The sequence below is a fragment of the Saimiri boliviensis genome, chromosome 3 (genome assembly GCF_048565385.1).
Source record: "Saimiri boliviensis isolate mSaiBol1 chromosome 3, mSaiBol1.pri, whole genome shotgun sequence".
NCBI classification, from domain to species: Eukaryota; Metazoa; Chordata; class Mammalia; order Primates; family Cebidae; genus Saimiri; species Saimiri boliviensis.
This window is the reverse complement of record NC_133451.1, coordinates 45,115,593-45,124,654: the sequence shown is the minus strand read 5'-3', so window position 1 is coordinate 45,124,654 and position 9,062 is coordinate 45,115,593. Positions and strand designations below refer to the sequence as shown.

The following is a 9,062-nucleotide window of genomic DNA, read 5'->3' as shown; positions in this document are numbered from 1 at the left end:
TCAAACTATACTACAAGTCTACATTAATCAAAAGAGCATGGTATTGGTACCAAAACAGAGATATAGACCATTGGAACAAAACAGAGGCCTCGGAAGTGACACAACATATCTACAACCATTGATCTTTGACAAACCTGTCAAAAACAAGCAATGGGAAAAGGAGTCCCTGTTTAATAAATGGTGTTGGGAAAACTGGCTAGCCATATGCAGAAAGCAGGAACTGGGCCCCTTCCAGACACCTTACATTAAAATTAACTCCAGATGGATTAAAGACTTAAACATAAGACCTACCACCAGTTCTGCCACTGTCACGACATGCCACTTGGTGGAGGGGCCAGGCCTGTGTTCTCTCCTCCTTCATCCCTGCCTCCAGCTGCCAGCAGGACCTTTCTCTCACTGCTGTTGGGACCCTGTGTCATCGCCCAGGCCGAGTACAATGCCCCCCAAGAAGAGAAGTGATGGAATTAACCACCCCCCACCAATCATTGGAAGATTTGGAACCTCACTGAAAATTGGTATTGTTGGTTTGCCAAATGGGAAATCTACTTTCTTCAATGTATTAACCAATAGTCAGGCTTCAGCAGAAAACTTCTCATTCTGCACTATTGATCCTAATATGAGCAGAGTACCTGTGCCAGATGAAAGGTTTGACTTTCTTTGCCAGTAGCACAAGCCAGCAAGCAAAATTCCTGTCTTTCTAAATGTAGTGGATATTGCTGGCCTTGTGAAAGGAGCTCAGAATGGGCAGGGCCTGGAGAATGCTTTTTTATCTCATATTCGTGCCTGTGATGGCATCTTTCACCTAACACGTGCTTTTGAAGATGATGATATCACGCATGTTGAAGGAAGTATAGATCCTATTCGAGATGGAGAAATAATACATGAAGAGCTTCAGCTTAAAGATGATGAAATGATTGGACCCATTATAGATAAAGTAGAAAAGGTGGCTGTGAGAGAAGGAGATAAAAAACTAAAACCTGAATATGATATAATGTGCAAAGTAAAATCCTGGGTTATTGATCAAAAGAAACCTGTTCGCTTCTATCATGATTGGAATGACAAAGGGATTGAAGTGTTGAATAACACTTATTTTTGACTTCAAAACCAATGGTACTTGGTTAATCTTTCTGAAAAAGACTATATTAGAAAGAGAAACAAATGGCTGATAAAAATTAAAGAGTGGGTGGACAAGTATGACCCAGGTGCCTTGGTCATTCCTTTAGTGGGGCCTTAGAACTCAAGTTGCAAGAATTTAGTGCTGAGAAGAGACAAAAGTATCTGGAAGCAAACATGACACAAAGTACTTTGCCAAAGATCATTAAGGCTGGGTTTGCAGCACTCCAGCTAGAATACTTTGTCACTGCAGACCCAGATGAAGTGGGTGCATGGACCATCAGGAAAGGGACTAAGGGTCCTCAGGCTGCAGGAAAGATCCACACAGATTTTGAAAAGGGATTCATTATGGCTGAAGTAATGAAATATGAAGATTTTAAAGAGGAAGTTTCTGAAAATGCAGTCAAGACGCTGGAAAGTACAGACAACAAGGCAGAAATTATATTGTTGAAGATGGAGATATTATCTTCTTCAAATTTAACACACCTCAACAACCAAAGAAGAAATAAAATGTAGTTATTGCTCAGATAAACATACAATTTCCAAAAGGCATATATTTTTTTTAAATTAAAATTTCTGAAAACCGATGGGACAAATAAAGTTGGGGAGATGGGAATCTTCGACAAACAAACGATTTTTATTTGTTTTAACATTAAAATACTGTGTACTTCCAGTGAAATGCAAGTTCACTAAATGTGAATAGCTTTGCTTATGTGATTAGGACCTACTCCAAATTGTAGAAGCTTTTCAGGAACCACACTACTCTCATGATACTTCATTAATCTCCATCATGTATGCCAAGCCTGACACATTTGACAGTGAGGACAATGTGGCTTGCTCCTTTTTGAATCTACAGATAACGCATGTTTTACAGTACTCCAGATGTCTACACTCAATAAAACATTTGACAAAAAACAACAACAACAACAACAACAACAACAAAAACAAAAACAAACAAACAAAAAACCTAACACCATTAAAAACCCTAGAAGAAAATCTAGGCAAAACCATTCAGGACATAGGCATAGGCAAGGACTTCATGACCAAAATACCAAAAGCATTGGCAACAAAAGCCAAAATAGATAAATGGGACCTAATCAAACTCTACGGCTTCTGCATGGCAAAAGAAACAGTCATTAGAGTGAATCAGCAACCAATAGAACGGGAAAAAATTTCTGCAGCCTATCCATATGCCAAATATCCAGAATTTACAAAGAACTAATGCAGATTTACAAGAAAAAAACAAAGGAGCCCATTCAAAAGTGGGTGAAGGATATGAACAGAAACTTCATATCCTTCATATGAACAAAACAAGACATACATGAGGTCAACAAACGTATGAAAAAATGCTCATCGTCACTGGTCATTAGAGAAATGCAAATCAAAACCACATTGAGATACCATCTCATGCCAGTTAGAATGATGATCATTAAAAACTCTGGAGGCAACAGATGCTGGAGAGGGTGTGGAGAAATAGGAACACTTTTACACTGTTAGTGGGAGTGTAAATTAGTTCAACCATTGTGGAAGACAGTGTGGTGATTCCTCAAGGACCTAGAAATAGAAATTCCATTTGACCCAGCAATCCCATTACTGGGTATATATCCAAAGGAGTATAAATCGTTCTATTATAAGGATATATGCACACAAATGTTCATTGCAGGACTGTTTACAATAACAAAGACCTGGAACCAACCCAAATGCCTATCAATGATAGACTGGACAGGGAAAATGTGGCACATATACACCATGGAATATTATGCAGCCATAAAAAACGATGAGTTTGTGTCCTTTGTAGGGACATGGATGAACCTGGAAAGCATCCTTTTCAGCAAACTGATACAAGAACAGAAAATCAAACACCACATGTTCTCACCCATAGGCGGGTGTTGAACAATGAGAACACATGGACACAGGGAGGGGAGTACTACATACTGGGGTCCGTTGGGGAGCAATAGGGCAGGGACATTGGGGGGTGGGGAGTTGGGAAGAGATAGCATGGGGAGAAATGCCAGATATAGGTGAAGGGAAGGAAGGCAACAAATCACACTGCCATGTGTGTACCTATGCAACAATCTTGCATTTTTTTCACATGTACCCCAAAACCTAAAATGCAATTAAGAAAATCAGGATCAAACAGATACTGGAGAGGATGTGGAGAAATAAGAATGCTTTTGCACTGTTGGTGGGAGTTCAAATTAGTGTAACCATTGTGGAAGACAGTGTGGCAATTCCTCAAGGACCTAGAAATAGAAATACCATTTGACCTAACAATCCCATTACTGAGTATAAACCCAAAGCATTATAAATCGTTCTAGTACAAAGACATGCACACGTATATTCATTGCAGCACTCTTCACAATAGCAAAGACCTGGAACCAACCCAAATGTCCATCAACAATAGACTGGATAAAGAAAACGTGGCACATATACACCATGGAATACTATGCAGCCATAAAAAATGATGAGTTTGTGTTCTTCATAGGGAAGTGGATGAATGTGGAAACCATTATTCTCAGCAAACTGACACATGAACAGAAAACCAAACACTGCATGTTCTCACTCATAGGTGGGTGTTAAACAATTAGAACACGTAGACACAGGGAGGGGAGCATTACACATTGTGATTAGTGGAGAGGGGTAGGGGAGGGACAGCAAGGGATGGGGAGGTTGGAGAGGGATAATGTGGGGAGAAATACCAGATATAGGTGATGGGGGGATGAAGGCAGCAAACTAGCTTGCCATGAATGTACTTATGCAACAATTCTGCATGATCTGCACATGTGCCCCAGAACCTAAAGTACAATAAAAACAAAACAAAACAAAACAAAACAAAAAAAAGAAATTAGGAGTTAATGAAAAAAAATGCAAGAAGAGACAGAAGTTCCAAATAACAGTCATGCAAAAAAGAAAAGGCCTACTGAGTCCTAATTTGCACAATAATGTCAACCCAGGCTTCTGGGATTCATTCTGATCAGAAGCAGATGGAGCTTGAGCTATCCAGGTGAAGCAACTCTTGAGGCCAATCTGCCTTCAGCAGGTGCTCTGCTGTGTTAACTAGTTTTCTGCTTTTCTTGACTCCAGAAATGGTCCCTAAATTTTCAGTACATAGGAGTCTATATGCATACATTCTTATTGTAGTGCCCTCTTAAGTCACCTATTCCCTCCTCATAATTAGAGTCTTGCTTTTTTTTTTTTTTGCCAGTTTCTCTTCTTGGGTCTTGAGTTCAGTCCTTGAACTCTGAACTCTGACACAAGACTAGAATAATTTTGTCGGCTTACTAGCATCCTTGCTGGTGACTGCCAAATCCCAAGAGATGACAATAAATATAAATTCATTAATTTAACCTCTGCTGAGCTTGCAGTTCTCCTTAGAAATTCTTTTTCAGATCTTTGGTCAGTTTTCCCCCAATTCCTCACAAATGCTAACTCAAATAATTTCTGTAGGGCAAGATGCTTCTAAAACTTAGGAAGCAGTTCTTTTTTAACAATAAATCATACCATCATGTAAGGACATCCTTCTTCTCTACCTTTGATTTTATTTGTATTTTAATCCACATATATTACTTTCTGAGGCTGCCATGAGAAATTACCACAAACTTGGTGGCTTGAAACAACAGAAATTTATTCTCCCAGAGTTCTGGAGCCCAGAAATATGAAATTAGGGTATCAGTGGAGGCAAAGTTTCTACAAAATTTCTAGGGAAGAATCCCTTCTTTGCTTGTTCTAGCTTCTGGCAGTTTCTGGCTTCCTTGCCTTGTGGCATCATCGCTTTTATCTCTACTTCTGTCTTCCTGTTATTTCTTCTCTGTGTGACTGTGTCAAGTTTCCCTCTACCTTTCTCTTATAAAAAAGACATTTGTGATGGCATTTAAGGCATGCCTGGATAACCCAATAATATCTCCCCACCCCAAGACCGTTAACTTAATCACATCTGCAAAGACATTTTTTTCTAAATAAGGAAGCATCACATGTTCCAAGGAAATTGACCTGAATATTTCTGGGAAGCAATTTTTAAGCCTAGTCTGCCATGTTTTTCCTTTTCTTTTCTATCCTATATGGTTTATCTTGATCCCCTCCTGCCTTAGTCTGGTTCTTCTGGACGTGGTTCCTCCGAACCTGAGCCAGGAAAAAAGTACTTGATTATATAGGAAGTGATCTCAGAGAATAGAAGTGACAGAATGAAAAAGTGTAAGACCAAAATAGAAAAAGATTAGTATGAGGTTGCTTTATTTACAGCAGCTAAAATACAGGCTCAATTTTAATGAAGTACCTGTCAGTGTTATTTACCCATTTTGTTAATTGCACTGTCTTTTGTCATTGATTTGAAAGCATCTTTTATATAATTTTGATATAATTACTTTGGGAGATTCAAGTGTTGAAGTTATCTTCTCTCACTCTGTAGCCTGCCTTTTAATCTACTACCCACCAGTCTGGGCCAAAGAATTTTCTTAACAGTATTTCTTAATTATTCTATTTAGAGGTTTTTCTTAACAAAGTTTCAATATTTGTCCAATAATATTACTACCACCTACCACTTTAATTGTACTTTTTCAATAGAGAAATTTTAATTTTTTATTTCTCAAAGTAATTTTTGTTATAAGTACATTTGTTTCAAAGTATTAGATCCACCCACATTAATTTACCTGTAGGATTGCTTTAGTAGCCACCTGGTTCATTTCACATAGGAATAGCACACAGAAATAGTCTCTCTGGCTGCTTCTTTTCTGATAATAAGACTTTTTACCCCCAGGCTTCTGACTAATTCATCCAGAAAAAATGGCCTTACATCAAGCCTGCATACATTCAAACAATCAATTTCTTTTAATTTGGTATGAATATAAACAATAAAGATTGTGTCCTGAAAGAGTTCACTATGCAAGAGAAAGAATAAATCAAATAAACAATTCACAAAGGACCCAAGATATGGTAGATTATATTTAAAAACAGGAAAGGAAAGAAGTTCAAATAAAGTTCTTAGTACACAATGTCTCATAAAATAGTGCTTAGGCTGAACTGCAGTTTTAATTGAAAACATTAATTTGTTTGTATCTTGATAGTGGGTTTTGGAGCAAAACTAGTGTAGAAGGTAGCTAGCGAAGTGAACTTCATGAATAAATACCTTTTCTTGGCCAGAGTTTAGAGAGTAGCATAATCAAAGAAAATAATTAACAAGAATGGTAAAGATGGACAGCACTGAATTTTTTTGTCAGGATCAGTGTTATCTATGGGTATTTCTCTACCTTCAACAGAACTGGTTACAAATGAGGTCACATGTATGTTACCACGTTAAATCACAACAGCTATGAGTCATGTATGTTGTTGAATGTAACACTGACAGTACCTAATATATGCTATATGTATGGTTCAGTTGAATAAATATTATACAGTGAAAATATACTTTCTAATATGGTTGATGGCTATTTCATTATTTTCCCCATTCTTGACTATTAAGAATAATGTTTTTTAGATATTATCAAATTATTTATTGGTTAAGAGAGTGAGATCTAAAGTTATATTGCTTAACTTCAAATCCCAATTCCACATATTATCTGTCATTGTAGACAAGTTATTTAGCTGTATTTTCCTCAGTTTCTTTATCTGTAAAATTGGTAATTGCATCTACCAGCATTTATTGTGTTAAGAAATGCAACAATACTGAAAGAGTGCTTAGCATGATTCCTCAATATGTGTGTTTGTTTTTCATTTACTTTTTTTTGGCCTTGGATTAGATGTCCATTATTTATGTTGCCATTCTTATACATGCTATTTTCATTTCTGTAGTACATTATTGTCTACCTTCTTTCCTTCAACCATTCTGTGTTAGTTTTTATTGTTTTTTTATAGTCTTGCTAGAATATGTCCATGTAAAATTATTTCAGAATAAGGTTGTGGGTAGTAAACTTTTAAAATTCTTGAATGTCTGAAATTGCCTCTATTTATAGTCAGTGCCATAAAATTTGAAGGTAGTTTGGATATACTTTTGTAAGTTCTATTGAGTATTTTTTCCCCTAGGACTTTGTTGTCTTTTTTTTTTTTTTTTTTTTTTGAGACGGAGTTTTGCTCTTGTTACCCAGGCTGGAGTGCAATGGCGGGATCTCGGCTCACCACAACCTCCGCCTCCTGGGTTCAGGCAATTCTCCTGCCTCAGCCTCCTGAGTAGCTGGGATTACAGGCACGCGCCACCATGCCCAGCTAATTTTTTGTATTTTTAGTAGAGACGGGGTTTCACCATGTTGACCAGGATGGTCTTGATCTCTTGACCAGGATGGTCTTGATCTCTTGACCTCGTGATCCACCCACCTCGGCCTCCCAAAGTGCTGGGATTACAGGCTTGAGCCACCGCGCCCAGCCTGTTGTCTTTTTGTTAATTGCCTGGTATGTTGTCCCACTTGTGTCTGGGACCCCTTTTTACTTCCACCACTATGAATTGTATGTGTTTCTTATTTCAGTGGGGTTTTGAGAGTAAAGAAAGATAATATTTTGGCACAGAAATAGGCCTTTTAAAAAAACATAGTCTTTAAGCTTTTCTTTATTTTACTCCTATAATTTAATACTGAGAACAATGTGGGATTTTATTTATAGACTGTGTCACACTTTAGCTGTCTCTCCATAATCGTTTGTGCCCACCAGCAAGTCATGGATCCCTCCTTTCATTCAAGCATCCTTATTTCTAACACGCCACTAGTTATCATGCAGAGGTAACACAGTTACAGAAAAAAGGCAGTCAATTAACTCAACGTCAACCTTATATTTCTCTGTAAACCTTGGAGAAATGGGGGTGGGGTTGTGGGCAGAATCCACAGAGGAACTTGAAAGATTGTGATTTTTGCTGTAGTTAGCATGCTCCCTGTTTTGTTACCTTAGATATGCGATTCCTGGTTTTTGAGCCCTAAATTTTCCTCATTTTTAAATTAAGAGGTATGTGTGTGTGTGTGGTGTGTAAAACAATTACAATCATTTAAAATCTTTAAAATCTCTTATAGTTCCAACAGTCTATGTTTCTAAGCTTAAACTGAGCTGGCACTATTTAACTAAGTTAAAGTATATTTGTGTTTATGTTGTGTGTGGGTATCTGTGTATATATTTGTGTGATGGGGGCTCCTGAAGGAAAACTTGTCTTCAGTGAAGATGTTATTTTTGGTGTTGAAATTAAACGATTGTTTTGGAATGAATTTAGCTTTGATCTATTTATTTATGTTGGCAGAGCCATCAGGAAGTGTACTAACTGGAGAATGGGGGCTGCTCTACTGTTTGAACAGAAGCCGTTTTGCATAATTATCTGTCATCTCTCTGGCCCTGGGGAAGCCTGAGACTTCTGACCAACCTAATTCTTCCTGTTGGACAATTTCAGGGGCTGCCCCTTCACTTGTTTTTCTCTCTTGGTATTTACTGATATTTTGAGATATTTTACATGTTGATTTTGGAAAGATTCTGTGCAATAGAGTCATTGATTATATTTTCAATCATTTATGATTCTTACATAATTGGCATTGTTTCTTTAAGTAGGTAATTATAGAAATATCCCTTATACATATGGTATAGCTGAAAATGAGCTCCCAGTCTTGCTTTACTGTAAGGGCAAAAAAGTATGCATCACAGTTTTTTATGACATTCATTTGAAGTTAGGTGGTGGCACCTGGACTGCTGTTTATTGAAATCCCTTTGGATTGTTGTTTCATCTTCTCTATTCTTGGATGCTTTAGAAATATCTTCATTTAACTGATATTCTGAATCTATTAATTTTGTCAATAAACCCTATATTTAATCTTTTGGTGTATTTTCCGTGCTCTTTCTTTACCAATACAAAGTTCTGTAGTATTCATTTATTCATTTTTAACTTTAAAAATTTACAAAGCATTTTGCACTGTGCATACTTGAAGAAAACAAATATATGCTTGCATTTATGGAGCTTAGAGATTAATAAAAACCCAAGAATAAGGAAGTAA

The 9,062-nt window shown here is 37.2% G+C and overlaps 1 pseudogene; it reads left to right on the top strand.

Moving 5' to 3' along the window:
• Positions 1–436: 436 nt before the first annotated feature.
• LOC101052811 (obg-like ATPase 1 pseudogene) lies at positions 437–1,640 on the top strand (annotated as a pseudogene).
• The last annotated feature ends 7,422 nt before the right edge of the window (positions 1,641–9,062 follow it).